Source organism: Lepisma saccharinum, chromosome 1 (assembly GCF_977018435.1).
Source record: "Lepisma saccharinum chromosome 1, izLepSacc3.1, whole genome shotgun sequence".
NCBI lineage: Eukaryota > Metazoa > Arthropoda > Insecta > Zygentoma > Lepismatidae > Lepisma > Lepisma saccharinum.
Window position 1 is genome coordinate 134,139,133 of NC_139229.1, and position 21,723 is coordinate 134,160,855.

Genomic DNA, 21,723 nt, shown 5'->3' on the forward strand with positions numbered 1-21,723 from the left:
AAATCTGCTTGAGGGGGGTTAATATTTTCCGAATTACAAAACTCTTGGGTTAGGCAGGTGTTACACTTGAACAAATAGACATGTTGAGCAAGTTTTAAGTATAGCAAATCAATCTGAGGGAGCTCTTCCTTTCTGAAGAGCATTTTTACAAAAATCTTAGGTTAAGCAGGTGCTACACTAGAGCAAAAAGCTCATATGAACATGTTGAGCAAGTTTTAAGTATAGCAAATCTGCATGAGAAGAGCTCTTCTTTTCCGAAAAATTCCCGAGGGGGATTTTTCCAAAATCCTTGGATTAGACAGAGTGCTACACTAGAGCAAAAAACTCATATGGGCATGTTGAGCAAGTTTTAAGTATAGAAAAGCTGCATAAGAGCAGCTCTTCCTTTCCGGCACTGTCCCTACCACAAATACCACTACTCTCATTAATTAACTCCATGAAATTACTCACCTAATACATTAACTGAACAATATCAAAGGGGAAAAGAACCTCCTCAACTCATAAATTTTAATAATAATTAAATTTATTTGTGAAAATTACAAATTTATTGAGCATTGCTTATACACTCAAGTCTTAAAGTAAATAGACAACCATTATCACATTTTTCACTTATCTTTGTTACTTTTAATTCTAAAAGCCTTTCAAGTACATGTAAATATCAAATTAGTAACTATTTAGTCTCCCGCACTAAGCTAAAGCTTAAGTTTAATGTCGTTTAAATAGTATTTGGACTAATTTTTATTTTTCAGTGGTAGGATCACTTTATCATGGATTGGCCTAAATGTAATTTCTCTTACATTCTCTCTAAATATAGAATTATCAATAAGATGCGCCAGAAGCACTGAGGTTGAGATCTACTCAATACACGTGTTACCTACACAATGAGAGATTTGCAACCTGGTTGCTGCTACGACGGGTCGAAGCGTGCACTTATTGTACCTTCCATCTCCCACCAAACTTCTGTGCGGGAACTCAGCAGGTAGAACAGCACTTTAGAGGGTAGCTGCTGCGAATTCGAGCGCTTTTAGAGCCACTCGGAAACCTAAACAAGAAATGTCATATGCAGGGTGACTATAAAGTCCCCCTCCATACGATGAAACTATTATAAAAGCTAAATGTGTCGTCAATTAAAGCCAAGCACTTCTGGAGCCTCTGCGGGACTTCGGGCGTGCCCTGAAAAGCAAGGCTTTTCCTACTCGATTTTGATCTTGTTCATGTATTCGAAAGGATAATCTTTGTCCCGTGCCTCCGAATATGGGAGACAGATCTGGTGCCCACTCCGCTTTGCTCAGTGTAATTGAAAACAGCTAAACCTGCCCGGTTAAAAGAAAGTTCTAAGGAACGTGTCAGCATATAGTAACGCAAGGTTATGTTAATGACATTAATTTGAATTTTGCATGGGTGACGTCAGATGACAATACCGCGTTTGTTACAACCTGTCCCGGTTCCCGCGCTAGCTGGTCGCTGGCTTTTCTCCGTGCTGGGGAAAGTCAAAGCCAGGCAGCCAATTAAAATACGCAACGTCGCAACAGCGTCTACGTAAGCGCCTCACTTCTGGCTTCCATTCGCTCCTCGCTGGCCAGCAGACGATGTTTTCCTCGTTTCTCATTGGCACCTAAACTGTCGAGCGATCGCTAGCGCGGGAAAAGGGACAGGTTCTAACAAACGCGGTATAAACCTAGCCTTCTCATTAGCTAGGTAGCCAAACTGTACTGGCCAAGTATTTGACGTGCCAGAACCTTGCCGACTTGGGACAGAGATGCATACAACTGACACAGGTTGAGTATATTTCCGTTGTGCTACGTGGCCTAGTCGTGATTTGCCATTACCAAATTTTGAATTCTCAAATATATTTATCTTATTAAAGTTAGTTTATCCCGAGACACACGAGTCATATGGGATCTGGTTCGATATCCTATGGAGGCATATAGTGATTCGGATCCCACTTTAAACTGTAGATGGAGTCCTGATTAGCCTTACTGTGCATAAAGTGGACTTGAAACGCCAACCCAATCAATCAATCCATCATATGGGATCTATGCTGGGTTAAAAGAGTCAGTAAATTGAAGATACGTGACTCCATCTTACTGCTAAGGATTAGAAGTGGAGATGTGTCGACCTGACTCCAAATACAGCTCTTCAGAGGAGTTAATTTAAACAAAACTGAAAACCGCATTTATGGAATTACGTTCCTCTAGTTCTCATACTACGATATACAAGTGTGCATTATGTATGAGGTGGTTCTCTTGGTTCATATTCAAAAATGTTATGAGTTCAATACTGTTGTTACAAAATGTTATGAGTTCAATACTGTTGTTAGAAAATGTTTATATTTAACTATTGAACTGATTATGCAGAATTATTAAAATTGAACTAAAAACAATTATATTTTGTTAAATATCCTAGGCCGTTCTGTATATTCTACACACAGAATTGACACGTTTTGGGTTCTGTGTGATAATTCCTCTGCGCCAATGGAAGGTGGACCCCTTCTCACTTATTTTACATTTCTATTTAGTGGATAAAGTTGCAAAGTAAATGAACGTAAAGGGAACATTATGTTCATCCTGTAGCTACTTCCCGCAGATCACTGTTCGTACACGGATCTCTTCCTTCATTTACGTCAAATAGAGTCATTTCATAATTGCTGAAGTAAATAGCTGCATCAGGAGGAAACACTTCCGTCTTCTTACATTCGTTCTTCTCTCCATCATTCTTCCTCCCCCCACTCTTCCTGTCCACCAGTCTCCTTAATGTCCCACTCACTCATTCTCCCACCGCCAGGGGAATCAAATTGTGGTAGCTTGGTGGAGAATTTCAAGGGAGAACATCTTTCTAACAGGCAATTCCCGAGTGGCACAAAAGCTCTCCCATCTGCCGCTCAAAATGTCGATTCTCCTTCCACCTAATTTTGGCGTCTTCCATCCATTCTGCTTTCTGTCCCTCCCCTCTCCCCCGAAGAGCCACTTGGAATGAAATACTAGCTGGAAGGAAGAGTAACTGAGGGCTTCCGAAAAGGGGGAGGATAAGGAGGAAATTTCAGGTCATCCTGAGAGCATTTCTCACCCCTTGAGCAGAAGGGTTAAAAACTGGGGCTTCAAACGTCTTTCTTTCTATCTAGGTACATTCCTCTAGACTACTCTATGGTACAGGGTGTCCGGAATGGGACTGGCAGTTTTTAGAAGTTTGTGGTTTTAATATGGTAGAAGTAGATAAAAAGAAAAGCAAGCATTTTGAAGATAAACTCACCAAGTTTTATTGGCAGCAGTTACAACTCAGCACAGTTCAATATAGCTTCACATGAGGTCCTTTTGTGATACGGAGATGTCCAACCTGAATTCAATTTCTCTTCACGTATTCTGTAGCATCAGAGGCATGACAGAAGCAATCGCGTTCTTAATTCGGTCCTGCAGTTCTTGTAGGTTTTGTACCTTTGGGCCAGAATACACAATGTCTTTCACATAATTCTAGAGAAAAAAGTCCAGAGGGGTAACATCAGGCGAGCGTGGTGGCCAGGAAATTGGTCCATCACGGCATATCAAACGATCAGGAAATTCCCTATCAAGATACTCCCTCACTTGTAGGCTCCAATGTGGCGGGGCACCATCTAGTTGGAATATCACTGTAGGTTGCAAATGACGTAATTGGGGAACTGCAAAGTTTTCGATCATATCTAGGAACACATTTCCATTTATTGTTTGCTCCACAAGAAGAATGGGCCTATGACTTCACTATGCGTTAAACCATACCAAACATTCAATTTGGGACTGTCTCGGACATGTTTCACATACGCATGAGGATTCTCAGAACCCCATATTCTAACATTGTCTCTGTTAACACAACTAGACAAGTGGAAAGTTGCTTCATCTGAGAAAACAATGGTCGATAGAAAAGTCTGGTCATTATCAATTTTGAGCAGAATGTCAATTGCAAAATTTTGTCTTTGTGGCTTGTCATTTGGCTTAAGTTCTTGCAACAACTGCAGCTTGTACGCACGCAAACGTAATCGGCCGGCCCTCGTGGAGGAGTGGTTAGCACGCCAGGGGTCCTGGCATGGGCATGGATGTTTGTGAGTGTCCATTCATCAATTTCATTATGTCATCACTAATCCCCACCTTCGCAAATTAGCCAAAAGTGGCACAAAAAGCGAAGTAAAATAAAGCAAATCAATCAATCAATCAAGATCAAACGTAATCGTTTATATACCGCATCGTGAATTCCTAGCTGCCTGCTCGCTGCTCGTATTGACTTACGCGGACTACGTGTGAAACAATCTCTTATCGACTCTACATGTTCGTCTGACACTTGCAGTTTACCACCACTTTGAGGTTTCATCACACTCCCTATAGATAAAAATTGTTCCTTCCACGCCTTGATGGTGTTACGTGATGGAGGATCCTTCTGGTAAACGCGGCGAAAGTTTCGTTGCACTTGCGCAACACTGTTTGTCTCTGCATACAGTGGCGGATTACCAAATAGGCCCACTAGGCACGTGCCTAGGTGCGGCAACTCTTGGGGGCGGCAAATCTTTTTTCCAGATTATCAAGAATAATAAAAAGTGTCTTACGTACACAGTGACAATTTAGACCTATGAAACCAATGTTTCAAATCAACGGTTTGCAACACTTTCGCTTCATACGAAAGAAACCTTGATGTATCGGATTTATGTGTTATCAAGAAATGTTTCGTCTGCTCTGCCTCCTTCAGGCGACAATCAATTTTTTTTTTTAACCCTTGCTGTGGCTTTTATCGCTTACAATACAATGCAAGCCGCCCAGCCTTTGTTGGTTTGTTTTTGTAAATACATACCCCTTGATCTTCCACTAAGCTTTTGTTAATGGCCAGGCAGGAAAGAAGACTGATTGCTTGAAAGAAACTCGCACCTGTAACAATGCCAGTCTTAAAAAAAAAATAAACATACAAACACTGCTGATAAGTGAGTGAGTGAGTGAGTGCAGCTTTCGCGTGGACAGCAACTAGTTTTTGTCTTACTGTATTCTCTGGCTGGTGCATTCAGTTTGTTGCTAGTGCGTTTGCGATTTGGTGCTCTTTCTTTTCTTTTATGCAGCAGGCAGCATGAAGCGAACAAAGTTAAGTGGGGCTGCTTATCGTAAACTTGCAAACGAAAAGCGTGAAAGAGGAGCAACCTTACAGAAAAAGCTTGGTACAGTTTTTTAGGCGAAAGGAACAAGTGATTTCCGAAAGCAGTTCAAAAAGTGGAAGCCGAAGTGGAAGCGGCTACATCAATGAACTCTGTGAAACGCAAAATGTCGAAAATATTGTGGGTTTAGTGGAGGAAGAAAGTGCACCTTAGGTAGTGTCCCCTCAGTTCGTAGGAGTTCCTGATTGTGACAGTGAGAGTGCAAATTTCGTTAGTGACGATCCTGCCGAGTGGTGTCTGAATAAGTCTACAATTGACATTCTTCTAAGACGTGGAATTAATCAGAATGCTGAAAACGATTTTTCTAAATGGCGAAGACTCATAGCATGCAAGACAAGATTTTTAAATAATAGTGTTCTTTTTCGTAAACTTGTAAATGGCGAATCAATTTTGCGGAATTATTTGGTATATTCGTGCAGCACTGGTGCCGTTTATTGTGCATCATGCTGGTTGTTCAAGGGTAAGATAAACATCGCAACTCACGGCATTGCAGACTGGAAAAACATTTCAAATATTCTAGCATCACACGAAAAGTGGTGAGTGGTGAATTTAATTTCTCAATACATTACATAATTTTAGGTATAGCACATACAGAAAATGAATTGTTTGTTATTGATTTTTATCCTTTGTTTTTTATTTCAGTATGTTCACTAATTTTTGTATTAGCTTGTAAAAATACTGTAAATAAGTTACTACTTTTCTTTTGAGAAGGGCGCACATTAAGTTCGTGCCTAGGGGCGGCGAGGAAGCTTAATCCGCCACTGTCTGCATACCACCACACGCATTGCGCTCTTTCCCGTACCGACGCCATTTTGGATTCAGTGATACCAGCGCCAACACCGCTAGTCGTAGAAGTATGAACAAATGCGAAACGAAACTCGCAAATGTATACTTCCTTTGCAGTTCATTGTTAAAAACAAGCTCAGTTTCCAAAAAAAAAGTTATAACTGTTTAAAAACTGTCAGTTCCATTCCGGACATCCTGTATACTTGTAGGATACATTCATTTTTTTCAGTTTTGATTATGCAGTATTGGGAAGTCATGAGTTACTTGTAACTGCGCTACAAATAAGTTACTTTTTTCGAGTAATTGTAACTTACGTACTCAGGGTGGCCATTCAAGGATCACAAAATTAAAGGAAAATTCCCGGTTTTCAAGGAGAACATTCCAAAAATTGAAGGATATGCAAGCAGGTTTTTTTCTCTATTTCAACCTTACGTATTACCTCCTCTCACAAACCCACACAAATATATTAGCAATATAAAGGATCTGTGTGATTCCAACGTATCCAAAATATCTTAATTCAATTCAATTTAGGGTATAACGAGAAAATATTGAAGGTGCATCTACGGAAAATTGTTAATTGTATGAGAATTTCAAACTTCAAAATATTTTATCTTGTAATAATCTTCTGTCTGTCAGATCTAAGTAAACGAATCAAGAGAATTCTATTTCATTTTTCAAACAGCTTTCTTTTCCTTCCTCGATAAAAATAAAAGCTAAACTGTGAAAAATGTCTTTCAGGGCACTTATAAATACCTACGTATAAATTCAATGAGATTTGGATTAACAAAAGTTGCCAATTTTCCACGTCTACACAGATAAATTCACGCAGAATTAAAGGAATTCCCAGTGAATAGCCATCCTATTATTTTTCAAATAATCAACTGTGGCTTAGGTACTTTTCTTTCAGATATGTTTGTTTGTTTCAGTCCACTTGATGCACAAATACGCTAATCGGGACTGGACCTACAATTTAAATTGGGATCCGAACCACTATGTGCCTCCACCAGGTATCTGTGCATTGAATCCGGACGCCTTTGATTACAAGGTGACGACTTTACAACTACGCCATCGAGGAGACTCCTTTTTTCACGTAGAGAGTAACGAAATAAACAGTTGCCTTGACAGTTACTTTTGTATTTTAACAGTTAAAATATATTTTAAAAAAATATTTCAAAATACACTTGTTGTGAGAAAATGTTTTGTTTCAGGTAATATTTCTAGTAGATAGATTTACTTTGAGTTTTCTTGCCTTTGCATTAAACATACGAGGTTTATTTAATGAAAGTTTGTGTAAAATTTTGCATGGTTGATAATAGAGAACAATTAAGTCCATGTATGCAATACGTTTTAAGAGTTGTAGCTTATAAAGTTTATAAAGCTTTAAAGCACACTAAACCAGAGAAATAGGAATAGGAAGAAATATGTATCTGAATTACAGTAATGTTCTAAACTCTGATAGCGACACGAGAAGTGTTGTACCATTTCATTTGCCAGCAACATTAGTGTCACACAGTGACAGCACAATATTTCGACCCCCGCGAATAACTGGAAGAAGGCTATGGCACTGCCAATCGTGTAGTATTGACCGGTCAGCTCGCAAATGGCTTACAAGGGACAACTGAGTGTCGCGCAGAGAGCAAGTTTAGTTTTACGAGGAAGCGAAGAGCGTTATTGTGTCAGGCAATTTCGCGAACATTTTCGCAACAATCCGTTCCATTGGAAAACAATGCATCTAGGTTGTCCAGGAAGTTGGAAAACATAGAGGCGGCGTTGGAACTTGAACGCCGCCGTGCTGCTCCGACAGCGGCAATGCAGCGTTCCAGCAGATCAACAATAAGAGCCGCAACGGAACTTGGAATCTCTAGTCGTTCTATTCAGCGTATTCCCCACGCCGAGCATTGATTCCACACAAGATGACGGTGTTGATTTCTCTAGCATGGTCTATGGCGAGGGGGTGGAATTCCCGCGAAAGAGATTAAGCGCGATTACAGTGGCGTGCGGTGATAAATCAGGCAGAGGTACAGGTCACCTGCAGTTACCCCCCACCCCCGCATGGGTGTCTTAATATAATACAATAGATCAAGTAAAATTCAACTCTTATTGAAATGAACCAAATAAATATAAGATACATATACTGTATTACAAATTGTCAGAAGTGACAAACATGAGGCACGTTAAAATTATATGACAATAATAATTTTAAAGCAAATGTGTTATAATATAAAGAAATCATTAAAAATAAAATTGTTCAAGCGCAACAAAGAAAAATTTGATAATATAAATATATGAGTGATCAGAGAAAAAAAAAATAATGTTTTGTCGGAACCTGTTTCATCTCTTTATTCGTAGATTAAGTTGACGTTTTTTTCATCGAGTTGAGTATTCTTGTAATTCAAACGTCCTCAATGCAATAATGGCACACAGATGGTTGAGTTTTTTCATGGCGTTCGCTAGATTAGTCAGGGTGGCTACTGTAGGATCATAATAAAATTCAAGTATAATTCCCGATTTTCAAGGCGAACTTTACAAAATTTCAAGGGCACAAGCAGGTGTTTTCTATAATTTCAAACTAAGGTTTTACCGTCTCTCACCACCCACACACATACACACAAACAAATACTTATATCAACAATATATGGTCTGTGCAATTCCAATGAATCCAATAATTCTAATTCAGTTGAACGGTACATATATATAATTTAAGGTGCGGAGTTTACATTTGTCATTTCACATAGCTACTCAGGACTAGAAATACATCTACAAACACAAGTCACAAATGTTACGGGAAATAGTAATCTACGAAAAATTGTTAATTCTATAAGAATTTTAAATTTACCTAATCAACTTGAAGATATTTTATCTTGCAATAATCTTCCGTCCATCAGATGGATTGTTCCGCAAAGGACACTAACAAAGCAAACGGATTGAGAGAGATCTGTTTTATTTTCCAGGCAGCTTTCTTTTCCTTCCTTGATAAAAATAAAATCTAAACTATGAAAAACTTGTTTCAGGTCATTAATAAATATGTATAAATTCAATGGAATTGGGATTTTAAAAAGTTGAAATTTTCCACGTCTACGGAGAAAAATTCAAGCAGAATTCACGCATAATTCCCGGAGCCAATAATTCACGCATAATTCTCGGAATTCAAGTGAGTAGTCACCCTGTTAGTAGAAGTTGTAAATGTGACAAAATCCGACCTGTTCCAGACTCCCTTCTCAGGATTAAACAAGGACAACAATATAATTTCCCACTGGAAGAATATCCAGTTAATAATTTTACAGAGTTGTAGTAACTCGTTTGAAAATGCCTTGTGTATGATTTCGTTTTTAATTCAGTTAGGATGTGTGTTGGTTTGTTGTATTTTCTGTAAAGTTCAATGAACTAAAGGCTTTCGTTCTTCGCCGGTCGATCATAAAACACTCGCTACATTCCCTTTCTTGTCCTGCCGCTGCGTGCCTTGAAACTTTGGTCTTGGGGTTGGTGGAACAGGTGGACGGGAGCTGTTCCCTCGGAAGCTATTTCCCAGCATTTAGCCAAGGCATTTAGCAGACGCTTACACTGTAGAAGATTTTTCCAGTTCGTTATGATTGTCAGACGCAAGTTCTCAACGCGATTAGGAAGTTATAGACTTTCTACACTCAAAAGTATCACTTATGACGCGATTAAACCTCAGCGCATAGCAAAAACTGAAAGAAAAGCGAATCCGCAATATCTCTCTGAGGGAACAGCTATTGGTGAACCCAACTTAAGAGTTCAGTATGGGGCTTATGGCAACAGTGTTGCCGCATGGTGCGCAGTACAAGAAAGCTCCAGCGCATCGAGCGTCTGCCGTAGTACACGCCCCAACAAAAGTTAGTGGTCAACGGGGCTGTTCACTGCCAAACTTTTCCACTAGAGACGCCAGCCCTGTTGTGTCCCTAAATGATTTCGTTCGTCATCTGGTTGCCCTAAGCTTTACATTGGAGCTCGATAGAATGGCTATTCAAACGTTATTTCCAACGAAGGTAAGAATTTCTCGTGTAAATCGATAACAAAATTGTTTAGCAAACCTTTAGGATTATGTAGCAAGTCATAAGTTTCTGAAAATTACATTCTCCTGAACCTAAGAATTAATATATTAAAGCGCAACGACAGGGTAGCTCAGACGGGCTAAATATAGTATATTTATGCACAAAGAGCACTAAACTTGATGTTATTTTGGTCGTCCCTAGCTGCCATGGGTCTATAATAAATAAATAATAGATTTTTGCACTACGCTTTTATGTTTCCTTTTGTTGCGACTTGCGAGTATGTGCAATTCAACGGCGGGAGTAGGAATCGAGGAAACTACCCAAATTACAAAGAGAAAATGTATTAAGTGGAAGCGCATAATATTTATTATTATACACTATGCCCTATCCATAACTTAATATTAACATATGTTTTCTTTGTATTAAGCAGACATTTCCCCTTCGTATTTTCGTCCTTTTAAAATTATAATTCCTGTAAATAAGAAAGCCCTAGAGGTTGCGAGATATGAAACAGAATGTAAGATTTTTTTGTAATAACTATTCTTCTCGATAAATGTGTATGTATAAAATAGTGAACCATATTTACTAGCCATGAGGAAAAGTATGATATCACGTAAAACAATGAGTCGGGTATTAATAACAACTAGCTATAAAAAAGTGCAGTCGCATGGAATTATTATGTATTATTCTTTATCAGATTCACAAGAATAAAGCACTTAAATTGTGAAAATTCAAAGTGACGTAAACAAATGCTGTGCAAATTTTAAGGCTTTTTTTAGTTCCGATATCTTTTCTGTTATTGACGATCGTCTTATTAAAATTCTTAGTTTCACAACACTGATGTTCCGACATAATTTCCGATGTTAAGATGAAATTAAACTTGCAATTTAATGTAATAGCAGCACGTTCAGCATCAAATTCCCCTTATATTTAAATGGGAGAACAATTGCCCATCATAAGCGTGGGGTCACAACAGGAGTGCTGGCACCTACAATAGTTTGCTTTGACCAGGAACATACAAGAATGCATGACTTGGTGGGAAGCTGTTCATTCTTGCAGCTGTTGGTCCAGAATAATGACGGTCCGTTAAGAAAGATTTGAAAATACTGTTTCCGAATATACTTTTCATACGTCTTGCTCTCTATTTTATCACATGCGTCGGCAGTGTTTTTCTTTCCTTTATGCACAGAAAGGCAAATCGGGACTGGACCTACAGTTGAAAGTGGGATCCGAACCACTATGTGTATCCAACGGGTATCAAACCCGGGACCCCTTCATTACGAGGCGACGACGTTAGCACTGCGCCATCGGGGAGGCCTCTTTCACATTTTGCGGTGCACTGTCTCATTTGAAACGGAACAGTGTTCATTATACCGGCATACACCAAAGCAAATCCCCCCCCCCCGATCGTCGCATTTTAATCAAGGGATTAGGTGTGACAGTCAGATTTTCCGTCGTCATTATTATTATTATTACTCTAACAATTAGCCGTAAAAAATGTGTTGAATCAAAGTGTTGAGTGTCTTAATTTGTAAGAATATATATTTGATTTGCCAAGCCGACGGGAGAATGAAAGGAAGTCCCGAGACTGACGGGCGAGCACCTGAAAGGTCACGTTATGCGTCTAAAGCTTAGGAAATTCGAACGTAATGACAACCATTTAAATATCTCGGGTTCCGGCGGCCAGATTTGTGTGGAATTTTTACCAGCGCAGCAACATGTGTGCAAGGACGGATGTGTGGAGTTTCGTCGCGATCAAGCAAGAATTACGGATGCCAGATCGAATTGGTTGTAATCGATCAGTTTATCGGCACAGATTGCAGTTGAGCTCTGGGCGCCAGCGAGACGGAAACTTAATCCGTAGGAACCAAACCTCTAACACGATTCTGTTCAGCCTAGGAGACAATAGAGCGAAGTGGAATGACCTCTCCGGAAGCGTCCCTTCAACGAGCGCCGAGCGTCCTTTTTCGAAATCGGGATAAAACGAAGGACATGCTTTTTCGACACACAGTTTTACCGCGATTCTCATAGCGAGAGCACCTCCGCGATACCTCTCCGTATAACGTGGACTTTGCTTTGTTTTGCGAACATCAGTGTGTGATAGGCAGTAAGTCGTTACGAGTGCGCTTACCTCAATCGCTGGAGGAAGTCGAAGCGAGACTGTGTTTCCCTGATAATCTTACGCCGTTTATAGTTTTTGTGAAACGAGGAACATCGAAAATCATGGCGGGCTAAGAGAAGAAGAGAGATGAGGGCGTTACCCTCGATTCGCCCGATGCTAGACGAGACACCACGACCCATGCCTACAACGTGCCAAGAAACGACGAGCTACGCCGCCTGATGCCTACCAGCCGCCACGAGAGAGGGAGAGAGATGCCGAACGCTGCCCTGTTGACGTCCCGACGCTTGAGATCGTCCGACGGTGATGGAGAAGACGCCGACGAGCCAAGAACGACCGCCCACCGACCAGATGCGACGTCCTAATCGCGCCAGACCACGGAGATGTACACCGATCCCGAGAGGAAGAGACCCCGAGCTCATTGACGTTCCCAACCGACGCCGACGACCCATCATCACTGATCCACCGAGGAACCAGATGTATGAACGCTCTTCGCACCTTCGTCGCCACGTTCAAGGAAGAATAGAAAAACCTTTCGTGTGAATAATATGTGATTTCAATCGCCCATAAAGACGCCAGGATGCACCTTGGAAGCTGAGAGATGGTAATGTATTCATCTGTATTAATGTCAACACGTGACGGCTCGATTGATTTAGAGAACGCCCTTGAAATTCGTCAACATTTTGAAAACGCCCACACCACTCGGAACTTCATACCAAACTCCCGTCGCGCTTGTCATTTATAATTTATTTGTCTCAGGTCAATTTTACTTGTTTCTCGTGATTTTTTTAATGATTTTAAATTCGTTGTTGTTTGTGCTCCTTTTGTATTTGTTTAAAGTGCGTACTATTAGAGTAAAGCGCCGCCCGCTTAATTGTTTAATCTGTTTGAGGTTTGTTCATTTTTATGTGTCAGCGCTGTGTCGCTGCTAGCTACGTCAGGTCGTGTATGTGATTATTTGTTAAAGTATTTGCCTGGTAATATGAATTGCTCGTCGCGGCGAAGTGTTGAAGTCCCGCCTGCTTGAGAGTATATGTTGCGTCACTCAACGGAGGTTATTGTTATGTTTGGAACCACGTGAGGTCATGTAAAAGGAAAACGTCCGCCCAAGTGAGCGTAATTGCCGTTGAGACGCCTTTGTTTATGCTGGACAAATAATGTATTGTCACCGCACCGACCTAGTTTTTTAAAAAGGTGAACTTAAGTAAGGGCTGGCTAGGATTTGAGTAGCACTGGAGCAAAATCACAAATGACCTGAGTAGACAAAAATTCAAGGTAAATTTAAATATGAATGCAATAATTAGGGCTTGTCGTCATAAAAACCTGTACATGTCATGTATCATTTTGTGTTGATGACCCCGTAAAGAGAGAATCTGTGAGAGAATGTGTGAGTGAAAGAGGGGGAGATGTAACTAATTGATTTTTGTTTTGTTATGAATAGAATATACTTTTTTATTTTTTCATGTTAATTTTTGGGCTATATCATTTCGTACGCATGTCAGGTATGCAGCTAGCCGCTTCCCGGCTACAGGTAAAGAGGTGGTAATAGAAAGTATATGTTTTCTTTTTTGTTTGTTCGATATGGCTAATCGCTATGCACTGTTGGTCACCGGTCCCTACACACGAACTCAACCTGGACCGTAACGCTATTTCGCTTGTCCGAGGGAGATTTTGCCGCCTCTATCTAGGTAGTGGTAGCATTTGTTTTCCCGGGCAAGGGAGAGCGTTTCACATAGGGTTCCATACCCGGTGGAAGCACATAGTGGTTCGTATCTCACATAAAACCGTAGGTCCAGTCCAAATTAACATATCTGTGGAGAAAAGTGGATTTAAAACTCAATTAATCAATTACTAGAGGTGTGGAATAGATGAAGTTCTGTTGTATTTGTGTGAACAATGATTACAGAAAGAAAGAGATAGACATCGGAAATATCTAAAATGCTCTCGCTTTGCGTCAATCAGTTAACGTTATTGCCTTGCAAGCAACAAGTCCCGGATTAAATTTACTTAGGTATCTCATAAATCTATTCCCTATTTATGCGTTTGCGTCAAACTTTACTATCTGGAAAAGAACTGCTTGACTATTTTATGTTTCTTTTAATATAATGCTATCAATACTTTTTATAATAGTTAGCCATCCTTTGGGAAGAGCAAGTGAACCGGGGGTGTTCCCGCTAGATCCGCCAATGCATACAATATGCCTGTTTTCAGAGAAAAAATTCCCCAAAATGAGAAAGCACACACAAATAATAAATTTCTTGACCTGGCCCCAAAACGGAAGACGGAAGCCAATTCACGAACTTTTGCCTGGCCATTCCCTGTCCCCTTTCCTCTTCCCAACACGTGTTTGCAGCGAGTGGCAACAGGCGGAAAGCTGCTATTTTTAACTCCCCAAATCGCGCTTAACATAAGAACGGAAAGCGCATTTTTTGAATGTTCTGAATTGTAAAAGAAGGTATAGACCATCAAAACGTTACATTTCCTCTCATTTTTGCATATTTATTATTTTCTGTTCGCATGTTAACGACTTTTGTTTCTGACAGAATGGGGTTGGGGATCTCAAAAGTAAAAGCCCATAACAGCCCATACTGAACTCTTATAGTGTATTCAGCTTCCGTGGTGCCGTGAGGAATCGCCTACCTTCGCGCGTGGTCGGAAATACTCGGCGTCAGACAGTAGAGGGTGGGAACCATGATGCGTTGGGGGTAGGTGACGTAAACAAACGTCCAGCCACGGTGAAAGATTTTCTTCAGTGTTACTTTTGGAAACGTTGATTTCGGGAGAAAGAAGTGTTCTTATTATGTTAATATAAATAATTTAAATCGCTCCAAAGCGCGGTAAGTAGGAGGGAACAGCCTGTTCGCTCTGTTCCATGGACGGACCGCCACTGAGCGCGAAAGGGAACAAAGCTCGAAACATAACACAGGATTAAATGCGATAGAAACAAGAGCGAACTGAATAAATGCATAGGAAGAAGCGCGAAAAGTTTAAACGCGAAACTGATTTAGCGAAAGGAATTACAGCGAAACGGACTAAGCGCGAACGGAACAAGAGCGAATCAATAAGAGCCAAAAGATAAAACCCGAAATGGATTGAACGCGAAAATGTCACTTTCGTGCTTAGTCCCTTTCGCGGTTGTTCTGGTGACTCTGTGGCGATTCTTGCTTCGACATGAAAAGCGACCGTGCTTATTAAAGTGCTCAACACTCTCACTAGAGTTAGGGGGAAAAATTAATATTTGGATTGTCCTGTCAAGCCAGGGGAAAAATTAATATTTGGATTGTCCAGTCAAGCCAAAGCATGGTCGGACCTTCCTTCACCATATTTCTTCCTAAATGCTATTTGCCTCTGCTGTGAAAGCATTTCCATCCATCGCTCTGCAACAGAACAGCCCATGCACACATAATGACTCATGCACGATGGAGCCCAGCCACACACAGCTTACGTGATCCTGGAGTTGTTGCATAAGGAAAAATAGGTAGGTTAACGCTAAACGGAATTTTTGTGCAATATGCACCTGAATAGTCCATAACGGTGCCATTTGATATTATTATATGGTTGTCCGGGAGAAAGGTTCTTATTTTGACCTTTAGTTCTTGAACTTTAACCGTAAGCAATCCTCGTAGCTGGAAATTCCAGGAATTACTGAAAGATTGGAAAAATAATCTTCTCCTTTGAATCTTTAGAATTGGAAGTGCTTTTATGTGACGTCACCGTGGAGATATATATATATATATGCAATTGTACTTAGTTCTGATATTCTACATTGCTCTAAGTCCTTGAGAGTGATATCGAGAGATTTTCTTCTTCAGTTTCCTCTTCGCAACCTTCATACGTATTCTTCCTCGTACAAAGAAAATAGCGAAGAAGCTTCGAATATCGGTTTCAATTCAATTGTGATTCTTCCAGTAATTGCCCGGGTAAAGTACAAGAAGAAAGATCATAAAAAGAGCACCTGAGAGTCAGGATCATACTGAATCTCTCCTTGCTATCTCGTGGTTAGTAACAGTTCTCGGAAAATCATGAAATGCTTTTCTATGTGCGTAGCCATGCAAAAATGACAATTGTAGATTTGTTGTTATGCTGGTAACCATATACACATGAATTTTGTGTTACATATTTTTCAATATATTAGGTATTTTCCGTTTAAAGTACATTTATTTACATACAATGAGGTATTTGTCATTGAGTAAACATTTCTTCGTGAGACCAACCTTCAAAATATGATTTGTTTAAAAATTCCATAATTTTTATCTGATTTTAGCAGGCCAGCGAACATATTGCCATGTTCACTGTTGCCAACCATTACATGTGTATCTGGTGCAGATAAACACGCGAATGTTAAAGTCGTCGGAGAGCTGGTTTTACTACTACTTATATCCCTGTACTTTCAACTATTTTTGTCCCTTGCCTCATAATGCCTTAAATACATTACAGTTATGTGTTACTTCGTTTGGAATTTTGAGTTCTTTCATATGTTTTTTGTCAACTGTTCAATGTGTCACAGATAACTAGTATCAGAAAATTGGATAGACTAACTTGTACTTATCAACCTTGCAACGAAATTTGCAAATATTTGACACACAGGCCAAGAGACAAATTCCGATCTTACCACTTCCTTTTGAATACGTTGTTTTTCTACCATTTTCGTATTGTTGGTGCATTAGTCTACTGGCCGCGTTCCTCGCTTCCTGTTACTGCACATAATATGGTTGTTACGAGTACAAGGCATGCTGGAAAAGTATCTGCAAACTACCACCAACAGTGGCACTAGTGTTCCGCTATTATAAAAATCGGAAGAATAGACCTTTTTTAGATTTAAATTATCTTTGATTGTTTCTTTAAGCCTCTTCGTTTATTTTCACAGCAGTTTGAAGAAGTAGAACAGAAATTTCTCATCAAAACTTCCGAGCAATGATTTTTTATGATTTAAAATGTAGTTTAACACCGAAACAATGCTTCGAGCGACTACATTTGGCTTTTGGGGATAAAGCACCCTCCAATAGGACTGTGTACAATTGGTTTTCCGAATTCCAGCGTGGTCGCATATTTCTCAGTGATGAATTTCGTGAAGGTCGTCCATCCACGTCTGTTGATACCAGTAATGTTGATGCTGTGCGTGAAATGATTGAGAGAGATCGGCATGTGGTATACCGTGAGACTCAGGCATCCTTGAACAATGACATGAAAGCAATACATACAATTTTGCATGATCATCTGAACGTACGGAAACTTTCAAGCCGTTGGATCCCACACAACTTGACCGAAGCTCAAAAACAGGCTCATATAAATTCGTGTAAAGAAATGCTCAAAAAATTCAACCGGGACAAGTCAAACTTGGTGTACTACAGGGGACAAAACTTGGATCTATTCATACGAACCCGAAACTAAACAGCAATGCACTGTTTGGGTGTTTCAAAGTGAGCCGAAACCAACAGTTGTTCGTTCGAGGAGTGCTGCCAATCAAATGATTGCTTGTTTCTTTGGTTATACCTGATATGTGGCAACAACTGGTTTAGAAGATCGAAGGACTGTAAATGCTGAGTGGTATACAACAATTTGATTGCCAGAGGTCATCAATGAATTGCGTAAAACAAACCCAAATCGTCGCATTATTCTTCATCACGACAACACCAGTTCCCAATCAGCACACCAAACTGTTGATTTTTTGTCCAGTAAAAATGTGGAATTAATGACTCATTGTCCGTACTCACCTGGTTTATCACCTAATTACTTCTTTTTGTTCCCACACGTGAAAAATAACATGCGTGGTGAGCGATTTGTCTCGCCTCAAGCAGCTGTTGAAGCATTCCGATCAGCGGTTTCTGAGGTATCAACCTCAGAGTGTACGAAAATGCTTTCAAAATTGGTTTGAGCGTATGCAAAAGTGAATCGATCTGAAGGGTGAATATTTTGAAAAACAATAAAGCCATTTCCAGAACTTCACATGTCTTTTTTCATATTGATTGCAGAAACTTTTCCAGCAGCCATCGTAGTTTGTCATTTTTCACAAAATTTGTGTGTTGCTTGCAATACTTGCGTGCGCTGTTTCACTGCAGGAATGACGTCACAGATATGATGTTGAGTTGCCAGCACACAGGTGGCAAAAGGGGCTTTTTCGAACGACTGTAGCGCTGAAACGACGCACCAACGATTAAGAAAAAAAATGTTACTAAGAAAAGTTGTTCCTTTTGATGTCCTCTATACTTTTGTATGGTCTGTGGGCGCCATTATCATGACACCCTGTATGTGTGTGTATATACGAGGCGCATCCAGAAAGTAAGTTTCCCTATTTTTTTCCCGTGAAAGTAAACATAATGAGCCGTGTAAATTGCGCATGCGCAGCAGAGCTAAGACGTATCAATCATATGCCAGGCAGACAGATCCCGCCTGGCGCCAGTAGCGAGGCAGCAGTGGTCCGAAGTGGAAGCTCGTATTCCTTCTACCGCCGCATGCCAGTAGCGAGGCAGCAGTGGTCCGAAATGGAAGCTCGTATTCCTTCTCCCGCCGCATGCGAGGTTCGGTCGGTGATAAAGTTCCTGAATGCACAAAGCATTGCGCCAATTGACATTCATCGTCAGCTCTGTGAGGTCTATGGGCCGAACATTATGAGTAAGCAGATGGTGCGTCGCTGGTGTCGGCAGTTTTCGGAAGGTCGTCAAAGTGTCCATGATGAAGAGCGCAGTGGGCGTCCGTCCCTCATCACTGATGATCTGGCTGAGCTGGTGCGGCAGCGCATCGTAGAGAACCGTCGCTTCACGATTACGGAGTTGAGTAGCCTTTTTCCGCAGATATCGCGATCCGTGTTGCATGAGATTGTCACGCAGCGACTGCTGTTCAAAAAATTGTGTGCCAGGTGGGTGCCGAACAACCTGACACCCGAACACAAAATGAAACGTTCAGGAGCAGCACTGACATTCTTGCAACGGTACCATGATGACGGCGATGATTTCCTCGACAGGATCGCCACGGGCGATGAGACATGGATTTCGCACTTCACCCCGGAAACCAAGCAGCAGTCAATGCTTTGGCGGCATAGTGGATCTCCGGTCAAGAAGAAATTCAAACAGACGCTGTCGGTACAGAAAGTGATGTGCACCGTGTTTTGGGACAGGAAGGGCATTTTGCTCATTGACTTCCTCCCCAGAGGTGAAACGGTGAACGCTGACCATTACTGTGAAACACTAAGGAAATTGCGACGTGCCATTCAAAACAAGAGGCGTGGCATGCTTACTGCAGGTGTTGGGCTCATCCATGACAATGCTCGTCCACATATGGCTCGGCGCACAGCAGCTGTTTTGACGGAATTTGGCTGGGAGTTGTTTGATCATCCACCTTACAGTCCTGATCTGGCTCCCAGCGATTTTCACGTTTTCTTGCACCTCAAGAAATTCCTGGCCTCCGGTGAGTGTTTTGGCAACGACGAAGAGCTGGAGACGTCTGTCACACGCTGGTTCCATTCACAGGCGGCAGAGTTCTACGACAGTGGGATCCAAAAGTTGATACCACGATACGACAAGTGTCTCAATTCTGGTGGTTGCTATGTTGAAAAATAGCTGAACCTTTGCTGTACCTGTTGCCAATAAATGGTTTCCTGAAACTGTGTTGTTGTTTTTTTTTAAAAAAATAGGGAAACTTACTTTCTGGATGCGCCTCGTATATCTCTCCTGAAAGGTTTCGTTGTAGTCAACTACATTGTTCATTTTTCCGGTTGAAAAATCAGGATTTGAACTTCTTACAAAGTCAAGAAACGTACCATGAGTTAGGCTTCATAATATAGGGAACTCGATAGAACTACCTCCTAAGTCATCATATTATCAGTGGAGAAATTTCATGTTGCACGGCTTTGGAAACACTCTTGTAGCAAACAATATTTCATCCTCGTACTCGACATAACTTCTACAATATCTATAGTCAGGAAATGACCTGATTCCCTTAAAAAGCAGCTTTAAGAAACTTCTGCTGAACATGCTGATGTTTACTTCCTAACTTCCGTCGGATTCTGTTGAGTTAACGACATTAAGTTATCCGCAGCCCAGGGCTTCCTCTCAAATTGAGAGGATTTGCTGTCGATTCCAGGAAGCCCTGAAGATGAATCTTTGGAGCAAACAACGTGGATCCTTTCAAAGTCGAACATGGAGAAGTCAAGCACAAACAACCCTTAACATTCTTTGACCCTAATGGCGAACATTGATCTCTTCTATGCTAGGAAGGAAATGAAAATCGGTAACACCATATTCAGTAAGTGAATCCATTTTGGCCTTACGTATTACTGCCTCTCACCACACACATACACACAAATTCATTAACAACAAAGGTTCTTTGCGATTCAATTTATTCAAACATTCTAATTCAATTGAATTAAACGTTATATTTAAAACATTTAATTTAAAGTGCGAAGTTTACAGTTGCCATTTCACATACTCAGATTCGTAAAACATGTACAAACACAAGTCACAAATTTTACGTGGTATATTAATCTACGAAAAATTGTTAATTCTACATGAATTTGTCAGATAGATTGTGTTCCAAAGGACACTAACAAAGTAAACGCATTGAGATAATTCTGTTTTATTTTCCAAGCAGCTTTCTTTTATTTCCTCGATAGAAAAAACTAAACTGTGAAAAACTTACCTCAGGGCATTAACAAATATATATCAATTCAATGGAATTTGAATTAATGAAAGTTGAAAGATTTCACGTCTCCAGAGAAAAATTAACGTAGAATTCACGCATAATTCCCGGAGCCAATAAGTCATGCATAATTCCAGGAATTCAAGGAAATCCCGGTGAGTGGCCACCCTGGCACGAATATACAAAATTAATCACACATTTTATATTGAAATAAATAACAATGAAAGGCACAAAACAAAGAAAAGAATCCATTTTTATAACAGTGTTTGCCAGTACAACAGGGAAGGAAACGAATGCATTAGTAATAGTATGTATATGATGCCATAATAAAATATGAATTATATAACATCTCCTTTAATAGTCGATCTAGCATTGAACGTTCAAGAGCACCCCAAACTCTTCAGAGAAAATGGACCTATCACCCTTCTCCAATCCAACTCTTTTCATTCCTAGACACAGTCATTTGTGTACAAAGATTGAGGACAAAGGCATTGACGTCATCTGTTGTTCCAGGAACAGGGGATTAGTGCAGGAGGAAAAGCAGCCGTCGTTGTCACAGAGAACTCTTTCCTACAGGACACTATCCGGGGTGCAGGAGGGAGATAAATTGAATTTCTCCCTTCGTTCATAAGGAGGGACGCTTGTGCGTTGGAGATAGAATGGTGGAGGATTTCAGAAGCCTTGTTAGTGAAGGCTGTGGTTGGGGAAGAGTACGAAGGCTGTCGGAGACGAGAAAAATGGTTTATTGGCATCACAAAGAGCGTCTGTTTGATAGAGACGGCCAAATTGGATCTGTTGTTAAGATTTCCCTTCTGTAGATATGTTGGCATAAGTTAAAGCAAGGGTGAATTCCCATAAATCGATATAAGGTTACCTACACTTGGACGTTTTTTAATTCCTTACACCTCTTATTCCCCCTTCACAATTTTAAAACTAGAGGTGAGAAGGGAATTAAATTATTTGCGCAGTGGAAATTATTCAATTTTAAGACTAATCCTTCAGATGGTAAT